The 25,140-nt window shown below is 37.4% G+C and overlaps 1 long non-coding RNA gene across 7 annotated transcripts in view; it reads right to left on the bottom strand.

Annotated features, from left to right (window-relative positions):
- LOC123645805 overlaps positions 1-25,140 on the bottom strand; it is a 112,443-nt gene that overhangs the window by 56,898 nt on the left and 30,405 nt on the right. The window contains exon 1 of one of the 7 annotated variants that reach the window (XR_006737709.1): positions 15,114-15,143. The exons of 5 other annotated variants lie outside the window; for them this stretch is intronic. This is a non-coding gene — a long non-coding RNA (uncharacterized LOC123645805). Of the gene's footprint in view, positions 1-15,113; positions 15,144-25,140 lie in introns of those variants that run through there. One more of the 7 variants, XR_006737707.1, reaches the window with a different exon arrangement.

Consider the following 25,140-nt stretch of genomic DNA (forward strand, 5'->3'; position numbering starts at 1 on the left):
GAATTCCAAAACACTTTTTTCTCCACATTTTAACATTCTTAAAATCAGGAGTTGTCTTACAATGACTGGCTGCCAGGTGGCAGTTTTCATTGACTGCACTTGGACATAGCTGTTCACATTTTTGTCACTTCAAACTGAGTTACATGCATTGCTGGTACGTCACATGTGGAGTTTAATTACCATTTAAAATGTCTTCAAAATATTGCACCAAAATGAAATTACTACATTTGAGGAAAGGTATAGAAACAGCAAAAAATGCATATGTTGAGGATTAGTGGAGCAAATGTTCATCATGGGAGGAATGACTGTAATTCTGTGTTTCCTTGCAACACAATAATCAAATGCTTTACTAGATCTAGAAAAATATAGGGTATTTTGTTATGTTTTGTTATTGGTTTACATGCAAAAAGATTGCCTATCTCCTGATAAAAAACACAGTTGAAAGCAAATAGTACTGCCATACTTCATAGAATAGATAAAAGAATGTTCAAAATGAAAAGAGGCTGGTGTGATCCATTTATGCATCAAATCAGCACTACTAAGGCATTATATCCCAATTTAATGGGCAGTATTTTTGTTCTCAGTGGAATGTAACTAATGGTATATCTTATGATTGATAATGTCTTAGATTCAGAAAAATATAGCACTTTATACAGAACTTGATAATTTATAAAGCATTTTCACAAATATCATTTTAATTGACCTCAACAGCCACATGAAATAGGGGTAGGTCTATTTTATAACCATTCAACAGAGGAGAAAATGAATGTTCAGTAGCTAATTAACTTGCCTACAGTAACATGTTTAACACATGCCAAAACTGGAGAGTTAAAGGCTCCCAACTTCTATTCCAGGGCTTTTTCTACTTCAAAAAAAATATGATGGATTCATTCTTTTCTGGAAATATTTATACCAATTAAAATCAACAAAGAAAACATCTATAATGTATAAAAATTCAAAAATGCTTTGCCTTTTGATATCCAAAAGACAAAGCAAGTGAATAATTATCTTTCCAAAGCCATTTTCATTTAAACCTGATGAAAGAAGGAGCTCAGAAAATAAAATTCCTTCAGAAAATTGTTGCAAGCAATACAAACAAAACCTAGCTGTGTCTCTCCTGGGAAAGAATTAATAACTTTGCCATTTTACCTCCACCGAAACTAATGCAATTCTGAAATTGAATATTATTGACAAGATTTCATAATCTAGGCTCACACATATGCATGACTACAAACACAATTTTTCAAATATCTGTCCTCTGAAGCAAAAATTAGGCTCTTTAATATATGGCCTTGATAAAAAGCATACAAATACTCTGATACCTGGATTTAAAATAAACCGTGGTGTTTTACAGTTTTAGATATTATCACAAATCTCATTATATCATTTTATTGATACTGGGAAATGTTATCATCATCACTGTCAGCAGCAGCAGTACCACCACCACCACCACCATCATCATCATCATCATCATCATCATCATCATTGTTATCATCACCATTACCACCACCATCATCATCATCACCACCACCATCACCATCATCATCATCATCACCATCATTATCACCACCATCATCATCATCACCACCACCACCACCATCACCATCATCACCATCATTACCACCACCATCATCATCATCACCACCACCATCACCATCACCATCATCATCATCATTGCCTTTTGACAAACAGACTGAGGCTCAGAGCAATCATATAACTTGTCCAAAGTCACTTTGCCAACACGTGACAGAGCAGGACAAGAATCTCTCCTCTGACTCCAAATCCCAGGCCATCATGCAGCCAGTCCTGGTTATATCTTGATAGAAGAAAGGTAAATACAGTGACTTTGCTAGGTCATAAGTCACTATGTGCCAAAGGCAGCTCCAGATGTGATTTATTTGATCTAGACAAATAAGTGCTCTCACAAACTACCATGAAGAGGGAAGGAGGAGCTCAGAGAAAAAAAAGTGATTCATGTTGAAATATTATCTTGGGCAGGTCCTAATTTCAGCCCAAAGCACCAAATTACTTGTCACATCCTATGGCCTCAAACTTTGAGGGAGCTAATCAACTTTTTAAGTTTAAACACAAAATGACCCTTTTTGTAAATCCAGTGTTATGTGAATATAAAAGACATTTGTCTAGTAATATGCCAAGGATTAAAGATATTGTCAAAATGATTCCTCCAAATATCTTTGTGGCCAGTTCTACTGATTGTGCAACAAGAGAGTAACTTGTGCTAACAAATATTTAATATTTACAAACTGCTATTCCCCAAAAAGAGGAAAGCTGTTTTAGTTCTTGCACAATAGCAAGTATGATATCTCATTTATGATAGAATGAGACTCTAACACAAATAGTCAGAAGTCGCTATTCTAATGAGAGGAAAGTTTGTGTTTCATACTATGCAATTGGTCTGAGGTTTCCCCTGTTATGGTTTCACAAAGTCAGGGCCTTAAACCTCCAGTATAAAAATCATTCTGAGGCAGTTTTGTAATATGCATATCCTCAGGTTCCATCCCAGACTACTGAATCATTCTCATTCTCTCCAGGATGGGGAACAGGAAAAGTATATTTTATTTTTATTTTATGTATTTTTTTTTTTTTGAGATAAAGTCTTGCTCTGTTGCCCGGGCTAGAGTGCCATAGTGTCAGCCTAGCTCACAGCAACCTCAAACTCCTGGGCTCAAGCGATACTCCTGCCTCAGCCTCCCCAGTAGCTGGGACTACAGGCATGCACCACCATGCCCGGCTAATTTTTTTCTATTTTTAGTAGAGACGGGATCTTGCTTTTGCTCAGGCTGGTCTCGAACACCTGAGCTCAAGTGATCCTCCCACCTTGGCCTCCCAGAGTGCTAAGATTACAGGTGTGAGCCACAGTGCACGGCCGTAGGAAAAGTACATTTTAAACAAGGTTTCTAGGTGATTAAAATAACAGCTAAAGGTTTACATCATCAAATAATTCAAATGATCAGTAATTCCACAAAAAGGAATCAATCTCATTCCTCCCTGGAAAAACTCTCCAAAAAGATGAAGGAGAAGGAGAAGAAGAAGGGGAGGGATGGAGAAGGGGAGGGGAAGGGTCCTCTGCTGGTGGACATTTGTGCTGTTTCTACCTTGGGCTATCATGAATATTGGTGCTGTGAGCATTGACATACAGTATTTGTTTGAGTCCCTGCTTCTAATTCCTTTGGCTATATATCTAGCAGTGGAATTGCTGAATTACATGGTAACTCTATGTTTAGATTTTTGAAGAACTGCCAAACTGTCTTGCACAGTGCCTGCACCTTCTTACACTTCCCACAAGCAATGCACAACAGTTTCAATTCCTCCACATCCTCTCCAACACTTGGATTTTTCTTTTCGTTTCTTTTCTTTTCTTATAATGGCCAAGATAACTGGTGTGAAATGATGTCTCACTATGGGGCTATTGACAATTTTTAATTGGTGCACTTTTTTATTGAGTTGCAAGAGTTCTTTACATATTGTGGATAGCCCTTCTGGTCAAACATTTGTTACGTATTGATAACGCCCAGTATGGGATCGACAAGATCCCCTGTAATGGTTTCCATTTAGATATTGCCCCCAAATTACATGCTGCAAGGGGAATTTACATGTGGGTGAATAGCTTTGTAGACTCAGTTTACTAAACAGCCAGGGCAGCATATGCGTTTAGTACTATATTTAGAGCAAATGCGGTTCACTTTCCACTATGCTTCTTTGTGCATATTGCACCTCCGTGTATACGAGTTTTCGTTTTTTAAGATTTGTTACTTTAAGAGCAATTCTCAAACCCCAGAAATTACTTTAAAATTCACAATAACTTCCAGTGGATGGGATTAGAAGCTGCCATTTGGTTATTAATGAAGAGCTCTGAAATGGCAATTTCAGAAAACCACAGGGTGGTGGGAAATGATATTTTATTAAATGCTGCAAACCCTCCAAGCACAAAATGAGCAGGGGAGGGGAGAGAGGGAGTGTTCCTGCAAATGCCTAAATGATGCCTTTCCATTTCCTTATCACAGAACGTGTCAGGGCAGCACTAAGGATTCCCATTCAAATAGAGGAGCAGTGGACAGCCCAGACAGAATACAAATAGACGCAGGAGAGTGGAGCAGGGTTAGCGAAGTGTGCAGTTGGCGAGATTGATGTTGATACCCTTCACTGCCAAGTGAAATGCCAATAATGCTTGTATAGCATTTTGTGAGGGCAATGGGAGTATTGATTCCTGAGCAATAATAAAGAATGAAGCCGCTCTCTCAGGTATAAAAATATTGGCAACTGTTACAAAGAATTGACTCATAGGGGCCTGAGTGCTGGCCTATCTTAATACGAATAATTCAGGCTTCAGAAGGATTTCAAAAGCAGCCAGGCATGGGTCGCAGGCACCTGCTCTGCTATTAATTTACCTGCAGCTTTCATGGGCCTTCCAGTCTATCAGCTGATTGGTCTTAGTAGGGAAGGAGCTAAATGGATTTCTGAGGTCTCATTGAGAGTTGAGACAAGACAATAAAAATGGAAGAAAGAAAGGAAAGGACAAAAAAAGGAAAGACTATAAAATTTTTACAAATCCATTTTTAAAGTTACAGAATCTGTTTGCATTTTTTCTGAAGGTGAAGTAATGCATGTGGCAGCCACCTAAGCAAAGGAACACTGTATCTGCTTTTATTTATTTATTTTTTTTTATTTCAGCATATTATGGGGATACAAATGTTTAGGTTACATATATTGCCTTTGCCCCACCCGAGTCAGAGCTTCAAGCATGCCCAACCCCCAGATGGTGCGCACCGCACCCATTAGGTGTGAATACACCCATCCCCTCCTCCCCCTCTCACCTGCCTGACACCTGATGACTGTTACTACTATATGTGTATAAGTGTTGATCAGTTAATACAGATTTGAAGGTTGAGTACATGTGGTGCTTATTTTTCCAATCTTGGGATACGTCACTTAGTAGAATGGGCTCCAGCTCTATCCAGGACAATACAAGAGGTGCTAGATCACCTTGTTTTTGTGGCTGAGTAGAACTCCATGGTATACATATACCACATTTTATTAATCCACTCATGTATCGATGGGCACTTGAGTTGTTTCTACATCTTTGCAATTGTGAATTGTGCTGTTATAAACACATAAACATTCTAGTGCCAAAGTCTTTGTTGTAGAATGTCTTTTTTTCCTTTGGGTAGATGCCCAGTAATGGGATTGCTGGATCAAATGGTAGTTCTACTTTTAGCTCTTTGAGATATCTCTGTACTACTTTTCACAGAGGTTGTACTAGTTTGCAGTCCCACCAGCAGTGTATGAGTGTTCCTATCTCTCCACATCCACGCCAACATTTATTGCTTGGCGACTTTTTGATAAAGGTCATTCTCACTGGAGTTAAGTGATATCTCATGGTGGTTTTGATTTGCATTTCCCTGATGATTAGAGATGTTGAGCATTTTTTCATGTTTTTTGGCCATTAGTCTACCTTCTTTTGAAAAGTTTCTGTTCATGTGCTTTTAATGGGGTTGTTTGATTTTTTTCTTGCTGATTTTCCTGAGTTCTATATAGGTTCTAGTTATCAGCCCTTTATCAGATGTGTAGCATGTGAATATTTTCTCCCATTACGTAGGTCGTCTGTTGGCTGTCATGATAGTTTCCTGGGTGTGTCAGTATCTAAACAAAAACCCAAAGTTAAGAAGCAACAGCTCCTCCAGATAGGAAGGAATCAGCGAAAGAACTCTGAAAGTATGAAGCTTCTGTATATGCCTTTAAATACATTTCCATTAGCAGTGTGATTTCTGAGAAGACTGTTTTATGCTATGGATTACAATAACTTTTACACACTGAAATAAAAATGGAACACTTGCAAATGTGTAAATCTGTTACATCTAATGATATCATATTCCTGGCAGGAAAGCTGACAAACACTCTAAGTTTAACGTAAACCTAGAAAATTGGCCTGAGAAGAGATACTATGCCCACTCTCATAGTCACCCATTCCTAAGATACAGTGACCTCCTTGAGGAATAAAAAGAAATTATCACCACTGAGGCACCTACATGTCTTAACAACTTTTGCAAAGAGTAAAAAGCACTTGGTCTCACATGAACTTAGTACCTGACATAGGAATCATCAACCTATTTGAAGAAAAGAAACATTTAAAATACACAAGGATGATAAAGGGAAAAACTCTTAAAAAGTGTGCAAACATATAATCGTTAAATATATATACATATGCATATATATACAGATTATATATCAACTGATAACAAAGCAAGATTCCTACTTATTTAGGCCCAATTATCCCTTATAGGGAAAGGATGTTTTGAAAATTAGAAAAAAGATGTTGATTCAGTGCAATAAAATCTATCCTTTCTAAAATGGTCTTGGATTTTTCCAAAATTTGTTCATGCATGAATAATTTGAGTGTTTTGTCAATTGTTTGTTTTTGTTTTTGTTTTGTTTTGTTTGGTACTCAGCCTTGATCACTCTGGTACAGTCCCCAAACCCCAGGTCACAGACTGGCACCAGTCCACAGCCTGTTGGGATCTGGGCCGCACAGCAGGAGGTGAGCAGCGGGTGAGTGAGCGAAGCTTCGTCTGTATTTACAGCCGCTCCCCATTGCGCACATCACTGCGTGAGCTCCTCCTCTCCCTCCCCTGTCCGTGGAAAAACTGTCTTCCATGAAACCAGTCCCTGGTGCCAAAAAGGTTGGGGACCACTTTTCCTAAGGACACATGTACAACTGTTGTTAAAATAAGGAGAATTAAAAGACTTTGGATTAAGAAGACAATAGCTTAATACAAACTCAACATCAACAATGTCAAAGAAGTATTAGAAGCCTATGTCAGCTTATGAAATTATTCATGCTAGCCTAAGTCAAGTTCTATAGAAGCATTATTTTTTCTCAACACTGTTTAAAAAACCCTGGCCAAGATAGTTTTCTTTTAAATGCCCAATATTGTCAAAGGAACAATTATTCTCATGTGTCACTCGTGGGAATGGGTGACTTTCCCATGGGCAGCACCTCAATATATAGCAAAGGTTTAATATGGTGCTTAATTTAGACCTGAAATGGTATACATAAACATGAATGTTCACAATAATTTAGCCGTAAGATTTTCACAGCTATGCTATTTATGATATTGAAATACTGAAGAAAAAACATCTAAATGTCCAACATCAGAGAACAAAGTGATTTTAAGTGAAATAGGCTTCAAGTCTTTTTTTAAAAAATGAGATAAATCCATAATCACTGTGATTGACACTACAGGTTGCCCAATAACAATATCATTCCACCCCCTTCTTCCTTTGGAATAAATTCCTGATTTTGTTAATCTAGCCACTTTTCCTCCTCTCCACATGACTCAGGAAAGGTGACTATCTGTCCAGTCCCAAGGAGAAGTCATGCTGAGTAAAAGCCAACCAAGAATCATCTCTTAACCTTTATCAGTGACGAGAGAAAATAAATTTTTTTTACTACTTAGGCCTATTTGACTTGAAATTTTCTGCTACTTACAGCGGAATGCACCTAAAATAATAGATTATTTTGATATACTACTTTAAAAAGCTAGAATACAAAACAGAATATGCCCTCTGGCTTCACTTTTGCTACTAGACATTACGTAAATGTATTTCAAAATATTGGTTGTCTTTCAGAGTGATAATAATATTATATATGATCTTTAAATTGTGTGTCTATACATTCTAAATTTACTATTATGAATATGTATTGTAATTGAAATAAGAAAATAAGAAAAGCATTTTTAAAATTGCTACCAATATTAGTTAACATAAATAATTTGCTGGTTATATTTTTTTATCTGGTTCCATAGCAACTGAGAGCCAGGAATTCCTAGTTATAATTTAAGGAAGAGGAGGATAACAAGGTTCAAAGATTCGAAGTTTATTTCCATATCAGCAGGTATCATTTAGAATTAGGTCCCCCACTGAATTCTTGGTCTGTGCTACAATAGGTACTAGATGAGAAGATTAAATATTGTCTAAATTTGAAAACATTTTCCTGTTGCTATTTTGATATAATAATATAGCTTTATTATTTCATTAATTTATTAAAAATAATTTATTGGGCATCTTTTATGTTTTAAGCAACATGCTAGCCAAACAGAGAGACATGATAAAGATGAATGAAAAATAATTCAGACCATGCAGGAACTAAAAGTTGACCTACCATTTGATCCAGCAATCCCACTACTAGGTGTTTACACAAAGGAAAAGAAGGCATTTTATCAAAAAGATATCTGGACTTGAATATTTACTATAGTACAATTCACAATTGAAAAGATATGGAATCAACCCAAATGACCATCAATTTATGAGTGGATTAACAAAGTGGTATGTGTATACCATGGACTACTACACAGCCATGAAGAAGATGAATTAATGCCTTTTGCAACAATATGGATGGCAGTGAGGACCAGTATCTAATGAATGGAAAAACAAACAACACATGCACTCACTATTAAATTAGAACTCACTGATGAGCATACATGTGTATAGAGGGAAGTAAATCTCTATGGAAATTTACTCCCCAAATCTTTCAAAATAAAAATAAATAAATGCATAAGTACATAAATAAAATGATACAGTCACTATACTTTTTTTAATTTTTTAATTTTGTAACCAGCTCCATAGGCATGTACAGTCACTTTAGAAACCAGTTATGCAATTCCTCAAAATATTAAGCAAGTTAATACATGACCCAGAAATTCTACTCTTAGGTAAGTGAAAAATATGTCCATATAAAAACTTATATACAAATACTCAAAGCAGCCTTCTTCATAATAGGCAAAAAGTGGAAACAACACAAATGTCCATTCATTGATAAATGGATAAACAAAATATAGTATTTATACATAAAGTATTATTTGGTAATAAAACAAAATGGAATAGTGATGCATGCCATGGCACAAATGAGCCTTGGAAACATTATGCTGAGTGAAAAAAACAAGTCATAAAGAACCACGTATTCTAGAATTCTATTTATATGAAATTTCCAGAATAAGTAAGTACATAGAGACAGAAAGTAGACTAGTAGTTGCCTAGGACTAGGGAGACAGGGGATAATGAGGAGTGACTACTAATGAGTGTGAGGTTTCTTTGGGGGGTGATGAAAATATACTAAAATTAATTGTGGTGGTGGTTGTTCAGCTCTGTGAATATACTAAAACCCATTAAATTGTATACTTTAAATAGTGAATTGTATTGATGTGTGAATTATAGCTCAATAAAGTTATTATTAAAAAGTTAACCTTTGTTCACACAAAAACCTGCACACAGGTGTTTATATCAGCTTTATTCACAATTTCCAAAACTTAGAACCAATGAAGATGTTTGTTAGTAACTGAATGGACAAACTGTGCTACATCCAGACGATGGAATATTATTCAGCACTAAAAAAAAATGAGCTATAAAGCCATAAAAAGACATGGAGAAACCTTAAATGTACATCACTTAGTGAAAGAAGCCAATCTGAAAATTCTATGCTGTATGCCTCCAAATATATGACATTCTGGAAAATGTACAACTATAGAGACTGAGCCACGGTGGCTCACACCTGTAATCCTAGCACTCTGGGAGGCCGAGGCAGGAGGATTGCTTGAGGTCAGGAGTTAGAGACCAGCCTGAGCAAGAGTGAGATCCTGTCTCTACCAAAAATAGAGAAAATTAGCTGGGTGTGGTGGTACACGCCTGTCGTCCCAGCTACTTGGGAGGCCGAGGCAGGAGGATCATTTGAGCACAGGAGTTTGAGGTTTGGTGAGCTGTGTTGCCACCACTGCACTCTACCCAGGGCAACAGAGCGAGACTGTCTCTCAAAAAAAAAAAAAAAAATAGACAGACTGCAAAAAGGCCAGTGCTTGCCAGGGGTTGGGGAGTGGGAGGGATGAAGAGGTAGAGCACAGAGGGTTTTTAGGGCAGTGAAGCTATTCTGTATGACACGATAATGGTGGATACATGCTACCATACCATACATTTGTCCAAACCCACAGAGTGTACTACACCAAAAGTAAACCCTAATGTAAACAATGCGCTTTGGGTAATAATGATGCGTCAATGTAGGCTCATCAATTACAACAAATGTACCACTCTGGTGTCAGATGTTGACAGTAAGGTAAATTGTGCATGTGTGAGGGCAGGGGGGTATATGGGAAATCTTTGTACCTTCTGCTGTGAATTTTGCTCTGAACCTAAAACTGCTCTCAAAAAATAAAGTCGATTAAAAATATCTAACCTCTGACAAAATTAAGCAAGACAAAAAGATAAGAGAAATAAATAAATAGTGTCAGGAAGGGAGACAGGATGACAGACACAAAAGAGGCAATACAGCAATGTGGCTTATAGCACATGCTTTGGACCATGTGGATTAAATCTGAGCTCTGACACTAGCTAGCTGTGTAACCTTGGGCAAGTTACTTAATCACTCTGCACTTCAGCTTTCTCATATGCAAAAAGGAGATAATACTTATGCCTACTTCCCAGATTTATTGTAAGTATTAAACAACACATATGCAATACTTTGAACAGTGAATGGTACATAATTAGCATTCACATTATGTTCATTGTTATTATTATTAAAATCATAACCAAAATGCTCAAAGCAAATATATCAATAACTTTTTAACTGGGGTAGATTATAAAAATTTATAGCATTATATGAGTTACCAAAAATTACTCAACAGAAACTGAAAGGTAAGGACAGAGAAAATTCATTTAAAATATTAAATGGGGTAGACTAAAACTCTATTAAACACACATGCCTCACAAGAGTTTTGGTTTGCTATTTTGCTTGTCTTCTTGTTTTTTTCTGTTACAAATAGTGCCTCAAGTGATATCTTTGTGCACACTTCATTTTGTCTGTTGCCACTGTAGCATTGGGCTATATTCCTAAAAATGGAATTGTGAGTCAGACAGTAAAACATATGGAATTTTGCAAAATAACAGCAAATTTCCTTCCATGAGAACTGTGCCATTTTGCATTCTCATCATCAAACTTTGAGAATACCTGTTTCCCCACAGCATTTCCTGTAAAGGACAGTTACAAACTTCTGACTTTTTTTCTAATATGATAGACAACAAATGACCTAACTGTAGTTTTAATTTGTATTTCCCTTATTGTGATTGTGGTTGAACACCTCTGAAGGTTTTTAAGGACTATTTACATTTCTTTTACTGTGAAGTTTGTATCACTTGTCGATTTTTCAATTTGGTTGTTGATCATGTTCTTTTTAGTTTTTAGAAGCCCTTTTCCATTAAAAATATTAACTCACTGTCTGTCATATAACTTGAATATTTTTTTTTTCTTTTTGTTGTGTCTGTTTTTCCTTGTTTATGGTCAGGAGGGAGGGCCGATGGGTTTTTTTGCCATGCAAAAGAGTTACTCCTCACTTGTCAAATTTACTAACACTTTTCTTTTGCACCTAGATTTTGAGTCACAGTTAAGAAAGATTTTTGCTCATTAAAGATTATAAAAGAATCCAGTTATGCTTTCTTCTATTTCTTGTAACATTTCATTTTTACTATTTAATTATTTAACAATTGGGAATATACTTAGTGTGGGAAATTATGCTAATTTATCTTTTGCTACCTATCTTGTTATCTCACAACAATCACTAGTTAAAAAGTCATACTTTTTCCCACTTAAGATTTGGCTTTTGGCTGTTGTAAATTTTCATAGATGGAATTGTGTCTATTTCTAGATTTTCTATTAAATTCCATGGGCTTGTTTCATCATATAACAATATCACACTTTCAGTTATCGAGATTTTCAAATGTCTTCATATTTAATAAGATGAGTGACCCCCTTCCCTAATCATTTTTTATTATTAAGGCTTTTCTGTCTACTCTGTTTGTTCTTCCAAATAAACTTTACACAGATTGTATCTAGCTGGAGAAACAAAGCACTGAATGTAACCATACTGAGAATAGCTGTGGGGCAGAGTCCCCAGAGGCAAAGCCCCACACGGCTGGCCCGTATCAGAGGACTGCCTGTCGCTCCAGGAGGTTATAAATAGATCCTGAAAACAATCAATGCTTACTCTGGCCTGGGCTTTGCATACTCAGTGATAGATGCAAAAGCTCAAAACACTACAAAAGGACAGGAGCAGAAATATGATATCAATTTGGACCTTGAAGTTATATTTTTTCAGATAAAAAGACACATTTTATAACATGTAGGTTCTAATGATGGGAGAAGCAACATCCCATCAAATGGACAGATCATGTTGCTTGTGATCCTCAGAGTAGTCGTTTGATAGAAAATTGGAACAGGCCAATTGGAACATTTGTTATCAAACATGAGGCGATAAAGCCATCAAGAACCCTTACATGCCTTCAAGGGTGTGTGATCATACTCAGCATGAGGGAGGCAAGGCTGAGTCCCCACTAGATAGATTCCTCCACTTTTGTCTGGAATCTGAGGAGGTGTAGGTGGAAGAGCATACCGGTTGACTGCAGTTCTTTGCACTTCCCCTCCACTTTCTTAAGCAAGAGACTATAACTGTATCTTTAAACTTTTTTGCCATAATTCCTAAGGGTTTGATGGGATGGACGGTGCCTTCATCGCATCTGACAAAATTGGGATTGTCAGTGACTGCAGCTGCATTGCTTCTTGGCTGAGATAGCGCCCAAGCTCTGAGTCTGTGTGTCCTGCCCTAGATGAATGAGAAGGGACCCAAGGCAAAGCACTGGTTAGCCCATACTGGCTGCTGGCAATCGGAGCAAGCATCAGAGTGGAATTTGACATCCCTTCTTCCAAAGGTGGAATGGTTTGTCTAAAATCCATGACAAACTGAGACAAAGAGAAATAGTAGTTGAAAGTAAGGAATGAAAAAAATAGCTTATGCAATGAGGAAAATACAACATTATACTGTTGCTTTGAGAGAGGCTCGGAAGAGAATAATATTGTCTCTTAGTGCAATTAGACTAAATGCCAGAAAGAGTGAGGCTCTAATTGTCAAGACCACCTCCTCTTTTTCAAGGAAAACTTGCAGACCTGAGTGGTATCGCAGTAGGATACATTCTGGTCCGATGCTATGGAGGAGAAGGACCAACTGTTAACAACTGAATAGAACTCTAATAATGTGCCAGTATCTTTTGATTATCATTTTTCAGGTTACATCTACTAATAAGATATCATTTGGGAAGAAATTGCTAGGAATTACTCTCTGCTGGGCCGTGGGATGGTACGGTGTACAACTCCTAGTAGACTGAACATTGTGTAAATGTAAACCTTGATACCCAAATACTTAAAAAGGTTCCTGTCTGTAATATATAAAACACAGCAGCTGCATGCTGTAGTGTACTTTATACTAATACACATCATCACCCTTGATGCCTGGTTTCCTCTGACCTTCTCCTTATGTGCCTCTTCACTTTGCTGGTTTTGCTCTGAATCCTTTTGCGGTAATCAACCATAAGTGTTTGTATAATGACTTCTGAGTCCTGTGAGTTTTTTTAGCAAACCAACAAAACTGGGGGTGGTCTCAGCAACCCCTCACACAAATACTCCCAGGATTCTCCAGTATTTTGCATGTAATAGCCACTCGTTTAAAGTTTTATGGATGAATAAATGAACTAGACATAACACTATACTCACACATGTCCACTAGCACTAGAGTATATTACGGGTGACACTTTCTCAGCAAAAGGGCCTTTTAACTTAGTCACTGGAACAAATTGCCATGATCTAATTGGCTTTTCTCGTAACCACAAACAAACAAAATATTTGTGGTTTCTTCCTCAGAACATATTCAAAAGAAAATTGAAAAACAGATTTTGAAAACAAACTAAAAAAGGAAATAAAATCGTTTCTAACAATAATGCCATGAGGCCAAGAGAGAAGTTCTGTGAAAAAGCAAATAGCAAATAAAAGCTACTGGGAGACTCAAAAAAGAACCCTCTGGCCCTAAACTTAAGTAAAAATAAAATTATATAACTTGAAACAGAAGGGGTAACAGGAAAGAAAAATGACAAATACAACACAGAATTCCTAAAAAACATACATCAATAGGCTAGATGATTAGGCTAGTCTAGAGGAGTAAGGTAAGATTTAAATGTGAGAGTAGAATAAAGAACATTATGAACTCTGAAGATGAGCCATATGACTAAATATGTACAATGGCAGTTGTCCAAACATATTCACTGCATTTGAGTATCTATCTCCGGGACTATGTTTATAGCCATCCACCTTTAGTAGAAAATTCAGTGTAATTCTTAACACAGTTGACATAGCATAAAAATATTAATTGTCTGATCTTCTTAGGTACCTGTCTCTTAGTTATTTGCAGTATTTTAATAAAATTATTTATTTTAGTCTCAAGTTCCTACAAGATAAAGAGGATATTATTACTTCTCATCTAGAATCTCATCCAGAATCACCCTTAGAGACACATCCAGAATAATATTTGATGAAATGTCTAGAAATCTTGTGGCCCAATCAAGTTGACACATCAAATTAACAATCACAGTCAGAAAGATTTTATGAATATGGGAACTCTCTCATGTGACACAGGGCTTCAAGCCCTGGCAGGGATTGTATGTCCAGATGATAACATGTTGCTCTTAATTGCTTGGCAAAAGCAGTAGCCTGTACTAAATGAAATAGAAATGCCAAAACTGCCATGGCAAATGATGAAAGAAGAGAAGTGGGCTTACCAGAATGGAAATACTACTTAAGGCCAGAAAACCCAACTGATTACCGTGTTTCAGGGACAGACCCAGAGGATGCTCCACTCACCAGAGCAATAAGGAATGTGCAGATGAGAGGGGCACCAACATCACTGAAAAGCTCAGTGGTAGCTCTGCTTTGTAGGCCAAAGCTGATGGTGAGAGATGCTGAGACAGAACCTTGCTCTCTGATAGCAATGGGGGACTACAGGACTATAAAAATAATAGAAGGTTAACAGAACTCAGTTGTCAGAAACAAGGTGGCACATTTATTGTAATGAGTGGCAAGAGTGGATACCAGCAAGTGGATGCTAATCTGAAGAGAGCCATAGAATGAGTAGCAAAGCATGGCAACCCTAAGAGCAAGATCAAAGGGCAACTAACAGAAGTGTTACATAATCTGTACAATCAAAACAAATTTAGGATGAAATCTAGCTTACTTGTCAGTAAGGTGACATGGGGCATCAGGCAACTGTGTGTCCAGACTGCTCATTGTGATCAGGATTCAATCAGACTCAAGTCATCAAGACACAAGGTCAGGTGAGCCCAACAGCAATCCACTGTAAGATGAAATTGACATATTTAGATTTGGGCCTGAGTAAGGCCAAATGGCAAAAGCAAGCTTCACTAGCAGATGGCCAGATCCCCTGTCATCTGTCACTGTTGAATGGGCACTCCTTGTTCTAGGGCTTCTTTACAATTTAGTTGAAGGAGGAGCAAAAAATCCAAGCTCAGAGCATGGATTGGTTGACGCAGCATGTGGATATAAGCTGAAAACAGACAACAGCTACACTACAGCCCCCTTCAGGGATGATGCTGAAAATCAGTTGTTAGAGGGAATCCTTCTGATGTGTGGAGCTTTGGGCCGTGCAATCAATCAATCATTGAATTTGTGGGGAAAGAGGAGTGGCCTGAGGATATGATATACATGAACACACGGGCAGCGATGAGTGGCTCGGATGGTTGATCAGGCACCTGGAAAGAGAAAAAGCTAAAGCTAGAGCACAAGGATATCTGGGAAGAGGCATTTCTGTGGACCTGTAGTGAAGAAATGAAATGCGAAGGACTTTGTATCACATGTTAATTCCCACCAGAGAGCATCCACTACAGAATAGGCATTAAATAACTAGAGTGAATGACTTGGCTAGTTAACATCAGACAGCCTTTGCCATTTTCCACCCTAGTGCTGTCAACTCAGCAAGTCTGATCTAGTTACTGCCATTGCTGAAAGCCGAGCCTGCCAATTACAAAGATCAAAAGTGAGATCCTCAAAGGGTCTGATCAGCCCTTTGGCAGCATATTGAATTCACTGGATACCTTTAACCCTAAAAAATGCAGTGAATCGTCTTTGACTAGAACTAACACAAACTTGGCATGAGTTTGCTTTTACTCCCTGAAGGACCTCAGTCAACACCACTATAATGCGCATTTGACCCACGAGCACAGGATACTGACTAATATCACATGGGCTCAATGGACCCATTTTACGGAAAAGGGAGTGTGATAGTGGACACAAGATCATAGAATTCATCAAGTTCATAACATACCTCACTACCAAAAAGCTTCTGCTTATAACAGCCTGTTGAAGGCACAGCTAAAGTGCCTGTTTGGAGATAACACTCTGCAAGGGTAGGCCCCCATCCTTTAAGGTGCAGTGTATACTTTAAATCAACCCTGGCAAGATTGGTATTTTGAGCTGGGTAAGTCTTGGTTGTGAGGGCTGCCGTTTGTATTATGGGATGCTTAGCACCCCCGGCTTTACCCACATACCAGTAGTAAGCCCTCTTCCCCAGTTGTAACAAGCAAAATGTATCCAGACATTACTGTAAATCCCTTAAGGAGATAAAATCACCCTCAATTGAGAACCATTGCTCTAAATCAACAATTGAAGCATAACCCTAATAGTAACTGACATACCATTATTTCTAGTAACCAACTCAGGGAATTTGTGCATCTTGTGCCTGCAACTCTGGGATCTGTGTGTTAAGAAGTTCTAGCTGCTAGAGGAGGACTACATCCACCAGGGAATATGGTAAGAATCCCATTAAATTTCAAGCTATGGCTGTCATCTAGTCACTCCCGTGCCAGAGGAAAAGAAGACAAATAAAGGAATCATCATCATTTCAATAGGAGTTATTGATGTTGACAATCAGGAGGAGATGGGGCTTCAGTTACACAGTCGGGACGGGGAAGGATTTGTTTTGAAATAAGGCACTCTACATGTGTGTTTCTTGGTATTTCACTGCCCAAGTTTAATGGTGAATGGACAAGTTCTGCAGCTACAGCCTGAGAGGAGGTGGTGACCAGGGCCAGATCCATGAGAAAAGAGAGTTTGAATCACCCCACCAGGTCAACCACCTAGACCTCAGAGGTCCTGATGATTCTAGACTAGATGTAGGAAAAGGAGACAATAAATATCAGTGATAATGAGAAGGACTGCAGTTCATCACACTAACTCCCCTCTTGTTAATACAAGAGGCCACCAGAATCCCACAGGAGCTTCTCCCAGAACTTTTAGCAAAAAGGTGGATCCAAGCAGTGCAAGCTGTGGACTGCAGAGGATGTTTTGGAATGCTGTCTGGAGCACCCCATTTTGGGATTTAAGCATTCCTTTTCTCAGAGGCTAAAAAGTGGCAGCAGCAGACAGCTCTCAGCTCTCCCTTCAGGGATTGCCTGCAGCTGACTAGAGCTGCCCACCTTTCTCATGGCCAATGACTAATAGATGCAAAGTTTCCCAGGTAACCCAAACTGCATAGATTCATATAGTTAATATTCACATAATTATTCATGTAGTTAATAACTTGATTCCAAGAGTAGAGACTTGATCAAGTTACTGCCCCTTAATGACACTTCCTGATATTCAAGCTCTTTGTCTTTGTTTAGCATTCTCCCTTACCATCCCTGAACACATTTAAAACCCTTTTCCTCCATCTAGCCTCCTGCTACGGACTGAATTATGTCCTCCCAAAACACCTATGTTGAAGCCCTAACTCCCAATGTGATGGTATTTGGAGATGGGGCCTTTGAGAGAAAATTAGGTTTAAATTAAGTAATGATGGTAAGGCCCTCATGATAGGATTAGTACCATTATAACATGAGAAAGGACACTAGGAGAAATTTCCCTCTGTCATGCAAAAAGGCAGGCCCCTGCAAACCATGAAGAGAGCCCTCACCAGAACCCAACCGTGTTGGCACCTTGATCTTGGACTTCCAGTCTCCAGAACTGTGAGAAAATAAATTGTTTAAGCCAATGGTCCATGGTCTTTTGTTATGGCTGTCTCAGCTGACTAATTAATATACCTACCAGGAACAATAATATTAATAGGTTTGAAAGAATTCATTTGTTAAATGCTCCAGGCCTATGGTATTTGGGACGAAATGTGTCATAATTTCATCAGTTTTTTTCCATGGTTACTGATTTGTTTAAGTTTCCCCTTTTTACAATTTGGTAATTTCTATTTTCCCAGAAAATCATCTGCTCCAGGATCCCAAATGTATTTTTAGTAGAGTTGTATAATTTTTAAAATTTTTGCTGCATCTCTGGTTATTTCTCTATTTTCCTTTGGATTTACTATTTTCTGTTCTCTATGGTTTTCTTTATTAAGATAGCTAAAGGATTATCTATTTTATTGGCTTTTCCCCTAAACAATGTTTTCATGGATTATCAATTTTTTGATATTGAGTTTTTTCTCTCTTTAAAAAATTATTTTTTGCTTTTACCTTATTGACTTCCTTCTGCTTTACTTTGGCTTCATTTGTTGTTCACTTTCTAATTTCTCATGTGTAATTTCCTTACTTTATCATTCCTTTTTGTTCAGCAAGATGAATACTATTAATAAAAGCTTTGCATTTGGCTCTAATCAAAGCTTTATCTACATGCCATAGGTCTTGAAAGTAATATTTTCATTATGATTATTTTCTTATTAATTTGTAATTTTTTTCAATTTACTCTTTGACCCAAAAGTAATTAAATAGAGCAGATTTTGCAAATTATTAAATGTTTAGGATTTTTTTGTTAATCAGTTTATAATTTCCAAATACATTGCTATTTGATAAGAGATATTTGAAGATAATCTTTAATTTGATTTTTCTTGTGATAAAATATTTGGTTGATTAAAAACAATATTATCCAATTAATCATTGTTGCTATAGCATGCTTGCCTTAATTTGGCATTTTATTTTCTCTTGCAGTTTCCTATAATTTTATTATTTGATCTCTGGTATATATCCTCTTTCCTCTTATTCTCACTACCCCAGATTCAGAAAGAATATGGTTTGTTATTAGACTTTATCTTCACACCTCCATTTCTTTTCACCATTTCTTTAAAAGTGAACAGTCAATTCATTAATTGACTCACTTTTTTAAAGATAAGAAAAGTATCACAATGGGGCTTTAACCTCAATCCATTATAAGAATATTACATTTTATGTAGAGATTTCTTTCAACATTTATAAAGTTTAAATTCCACTGCATAACAATAATTCCAAACTTAAGTGTTCTACATTTAAATAGGTTCAATAATCTCTACCAGTCTTTTCATTTAATAGTTCCCATATTCCTATGCTCCTGTTTTGATTATTCTCTTGCTTGCCTTGATTTTATTTATAAGTAATAGTTTCAAAGGCATTTCAGGTATGCTGTAGTCCTTGAGTTCTTACATGTTTGAAAATCTCTCTATTACCTTTACAGATGGATGACATCTTGGCTGGGTATAATATTCTTTATTTCCACATTTCTCCTTCCAAAATCTATAGACCTTGCTTCACTGTTTTCTAGCACTAAAGGATGCTGAGACATCCCCATTCTCCTCTGATAGAGATGAGCTTTTATTATCTGCCTGGATTACCACAGGATTCTTTTTCTTTGAATTTTTTATAAGGTTAACCACCTTAAGTCTTCATGCTGATCATTCTTAATGGCCATAGTTATATACTCAGGTTTTCCTTAACTTCAAGCTGGGAGATTGCGGCTTTATGATACTTTTATTCATGGCTCTTGCTTTTTTTCTGCTACGAATCCAGTATTAACATTTTCTGTACCTCTTGGAGGCACAATTTCTCAGTGGATGTTAAATAGCTTCCAGGATATTTTGTTAAGAGAAAAAGGTACAAAAGATTATATATAGTATGATACCTTTTGTACAAAAATCATATGTGTATCTGCTTATTTTTGTAAATAGAAACACAGAAGATCTGAATTAAAAACTAATGAAATTGATTACCTACATGGTAGGGAGTTGGTGGAAGGGATAAGAGATGGAGTGTAGAGTGAATACTTTTAACAGTTTGAATTATTTTAATGTTCCATATAGACAATAAATTTAAACTAACAAGAATGGTGAGAACTCTAAAATTGAATGCAAACAGAAACAAACACATCTGTTTTTCAAATTAAAGGGGAAAAGAATCTACCCAAGTTCTTTTTATACACTGTAATTTGACTATATACTCTTAGTCTAAAAAAAATACCCCTGCAAATATATAGTGAACTATTATTAGTAGGTTTATGTTGTTAGTAGTATAGGTATGAAAATTTTGAAACTATTTTAAGTACATTAAGATATTGAGAAAGTGAATAACCATACTGATGCTGATAAGTCCCACTTCTCACAACAGAGATACCAACATGGAGTGAGAGAAAGCAACAATGAATTCCATCGGGTTACCGTTGAGGTATCAATATAAACTCATAATTCTTCATATATGCATGCATGTACACACACATTTTTTTCTTAGCTCTGTCTACGAAAGGGACCCAGTAAGAAAACCTAAGGCCCAAAACTTGTGTTTTAAATATGATTTCTGAGTAAAAGGGAGATAAATGTGAGGTGTGAAGTGGTACATACCAAGTCTAAATAGTTCAGTGATACTCCTTCTCTTATCAATTGTGACTCTTTTAGAGTGAGATCTTCTCCAACCCTCCCAGCCTATCTCTCTGATGTTATAAACAGATGAGATGCTACCAATGATCATCCTCACTGTACCCCCTACCATGGTATTCACCGGGCTACTTCTCCCAGGATGCAATTTTGTATCCTGAGTTACTTCATCCTTTCTTTCTCTTGCTAATTTGTTTGTTTTATTTTTTGTTTTGTTTTTGTATTCAGAGTTTTGGTCCCTAAACTGGTGTAGGAGAAAGGCTCTTGATAAGAGATGGGAAAGAAAAGATAATGAAACTTTAATTACTCCAAACAGCAGCAACTCTGACGATGGTCTCTGTTTTGTTTTGGTTGGTAATAACTTGGCATTTCTGAACCAAGCTTAGTCAGTGGTGGATAAAAGAATCTTCTCTCAGAGAGTTGGACTCTTGAAAAGTTCACCAAATACACTTTTAAATACATTTACAATCATCCTGATTGCCAAGATCATGGAAATAGGTTGAAATTTCCAGTTTCAGTGGTATTATGAGTTTCGGTTTTTCTCTGTATCTTCATTGGTGGTGCAACAGAAAGTTAAGAGGCTGCACAAGGAACTGTTAGCCAGATGCAATTTTAAACTCAAAGTTGTTTTAATCCTTTTTAAGTAAGCCATTAATCTTCATTTATTATTTCTTCATTGTATTCTCTGCACACTCTTAAAACTTTGAGATGTTTAGTTTGGTCTGCAAGCTTTCCTGGCTTTACTAATGCTCCCCATAAATTACGTAAGATGTTCTCAATGTTTAGGTGGATCCATTTTTCTTTTTTTCCTAGGAAAAAATGCAAAATAGGGAAGTATGTTCTTCTACTCCCTCGACATGATTTGGTCAGCCATTCTGCTTCTCAATATCCTGGAGAAAGCTCAAATATCTCCTTTCACCTTGGGGTGAACAAAACCATTTCTAGCCCTTTCTTCACTTTGCACTATTTCCCCAGGCCTTAAATAAGTCTGCTAGAGTTGAATTATTCTTGAGGCAATAGGAGAAAGCTGCTGAAAGGCAGCTGCTGTCACTCTCTCCATCCTCTAATCTCATAATTTCTTCATGGCCTTCTGCACACCAGGGGTCACTGAACAGCCTTCCACACCTGCAGGTGTTATTTTTCCAACTCTTCCCCCAAGCCCTCATAACCAGAGGTGGGCCTTTTTTTGGCTTCCTGCTGCTAAAAGCCAAACAAAGGGAAGTGAGAGAACATCATTTATAAAAGCCTCTTTTGAGAGTGGCAGGATGGGAGTAAGACATTTATCTCTGGAGGAAAACAATCTCTCAAAGCACATACCTTGGCCTCCAACATGGACAGGTTTATAAGTGAACATGGTTTAACTACAGCCTTTAGCCAACCCAGCTCCAGCTAGACTTGTATTTCCTATTCCTCAGCTGTGAGCATAGATTCCTGCTCTGGGACCAGGTGAGAAGGGAAGGCTGGGCTTATAGCCACTGGAATCAATGGAAAAGGAGAACATGAGGAAAGAGGTGGGGGGCAGTGGAAAAGGAGAGCCTAAAACTGTCCCTAGTACTGTGTTCCCTTCAGCCATCCACATTCCTGATCAATTCCTCACCTCACTTCCCATAAACCCCTCCTTGACCACCCACACTGCTGCTGTCACAGTCAATGGAGAAGGCAGCACAGAATATAAAATTATGTTGATCTGCATGTGACTAACTTTACCATATGGTCAGAATAGTAACAGTGGCCTTCATGACATCGCATCCCCCAGGTTTGAGAAAGCCTTGCGGTTACCACAAACATCTCTTACAATAGATATAAAGAAACTTCAGATGTGTTCTTTGATCCCTAGAGTATATCACTCCCAGTTAATACACTGGCATGTCATCATAACATCAAATTTCAAAAACATCCCAGGTGTTAAGTGGGTCTCAAGTTGTAACCCCAAATTAAACATTTTGTTGTTGGTAGGGCCATGTCCTCATGAATTTCTCCAGAACTCATGAATGATTCTTTTTTCTCCCCACTGCCACCACAACTACTTTTATGCATCTTACCTCACTAATGACAGTAGAAAAGATGGCAGGTTATTTCTCAAAATACGAGATACCTTTTCAAATATCAAAAACCTTGCTGGGTAAAATGATGGTATAAACACATTTTATTTTTTAAAATATCACCCCATATCTTCTCTATAAGGGTAAAAAAAGAACCAAAAATAAAAAAGAAATGTACATATACATTGTCACAAACACAAAAACTAGCCCTACATTATACATAAAGCTAAAAATATCTGTCACTGTATACATGATTTTAAACTCAACAGGAAAAAGGAATGGTAACAATGAATTCTCCAGCTCAAAAGCATAATACATTGCAACAAATTTGGTTATGGGAATAAAATATTCCTTGGCCTATGATATCCTTCCATTAACCCTCCAGCTACCTGCAAAAGTTCTTCACTCTTCAAAACCATACCAGCTCGGTCAGGTCAACTCTGACACCTCCTATTGACTTGCCACGCACAATCACATAATTTTCTCCTGTATGTTTTCATATCTATTTTCAATACCACATATCACTCTGCCATGTAAATATTTTTCCCTCCAGTGAGCTATGAAGTTTTTATAATGAGTAAGTAGTGTACAGTAAGTAGTGTATAGTAAATGTTTCATCATTGTTTGGTGGATTGCTTGATGAATTAAACCAAAAAACTCAGCCTTACGTATAACAGAAAAGTTACCTGACTACTCAACCCATGTCAGAAAGCTGAGTAGTTAGCGATACAAAATCAATAAAGTTGTGGCTACCCTCCATAGCTGATATTTGACAAATGAAACAGTACTAATGCATTTTACTTGGTAGAGAACCCAGTACTGATGGCAGGGACCTGACTACATAATGTGCAGGGCCTCATTCAAAATGAAAATGTAGGGCCCTTCTTCAAAAAGCAGGAAAAAAGTACCACTAACAGTACTAAAGTATAAATCTTTTTTCTTTCTTTGGTAGCCTCTATTCGTCATGGTGTTTTGCTATTTAATATGATTCAAAGCTAACAAAAATTAAAATGCTTAATTATTAGCATGAATTTCACCATTTATCTTTATACTGGGCAGTGCCAGTTTTAAGTACAAATATAAAAGCACTTAACTCACATGTAGAATCACCAAAATTACATCACACAATTCATATTTTATAACTCCCTTATGCCTATGTATTTCATTCTTATCACAACAGCAGAAACAATGAACAAAATTAATTCAACTGTCTTTATTTCAGTTTTTGATATGCACAGATTCTACCAACATGCCCCACCTTCAGCTTACAGAAGAATAATGATGGACTTAAAAATATATATATAACTGTGAGTTTCCCTATGTTTCCTTTTTCCTTCTATGTCATTATTTTCAGCATAAGTTGTTGACTAATACAAGGAAGTAACACAAGTAAGAAAGAATATGATAAGAATTCCTTGGCTGTTCCTGTTTCATAGAATACCATTACTTCTTTCTATATTTGAAGCAAGTTCTGATTCAAATGGAAAGCATGGCCTTTTGTCTGTCCATGGACCCGCTTATTTAATGTTAGATGCACCATGCTTACCTTGTGCTCACTTTAAGTCTCACTGAGCTCCAAAGAATCGAGGGTCCCCTGGGATTCTGCACTCGTGAGGCAGTGTGTGCAGTATCTGTGAATGGGGTGCATGGAATGTCAAACACATGTTGCATGTGTCTCTCCTGCTTATGCACATGCTCCACTGTCCCATTGGGCTTCACTTATAAAACACAAGTTCAAAGATAAAATGGTTAACAATGTCAAGATGGTGACAGGAGAGCATTAAACCGAGCCCAGGCCCTTATGAGCTGCACACCCGTGGAGCTAGACCTCATGGATTGGTTCATGTGATGCACAACATGAGCTCATGACTTGGAGGTAAAGTCCTCGGAACCAGGCTGATTTGCCAGGTTTCTTTTAAAACAGACTTTTAACCTATCTCCTCACATTCACTTTCAGGTAAAAATGTAATCATCCACTCACACTGGACTTGTTGCAGATAGGCACAAACAGAAGTGTTGGGGCTATGCCAAGTGTACTCCTAGTTCCAGAGTCTCTCTTTAGCAGCTTGCCTTGCTTACTAAGTAGAACATTCCACAGCAGAGTGCAGTAATAAGGAGTGCACACCACACGAAGCGCATGCTGGGTTTCTGTCTCCTAAGCCCTGTTGAATTCTCTTCATGAGCAGGAGCTTGCAAGCCCCAGGTTGTTAAGCACAGTTATGGAAGAAATCTAGAGGTGGAAACCTTGTCAATCACCAGCAATGGGGCTCACTCAGCTGATAATAGAACTACTGCTGCTGCTTAAGAAAGATTACTGTTAGCATTTTGGAAAAGGCAGCAAAGTGACCTTTCTTTCGGAGAGCCAAAGACCTAAAGTGTCTGACAGCTTTGCTGATAGATTTTTTTTCCTCTTCTTCTTTCTCTCCACACCTGGGATTCAAGAGGCATTAAAGCACTTTAAGCCAAAGGAGCTATCATCTCTGTGGAGCTTTTCACATCAGGTTCTACCACTTAGCAATTAATTAGATTATAACTGATTATTATTT

The sequence above is a fragment of the Lemur catta genome, chromosome 10 (genome assembly GCF_020740605.2).
Source record: "Lemur catta isolate mLemCat1 chromosome 10, mLemCat1.pri, whole genome shotgun sequence".
In the NCBI taxonomy this organism is placed as follows: domain Eukaryota; kingdom Metazoa; phylum Chordata; class Mammalia; order Primates; family Lemuridae; genus Lemur; species Lemur catta.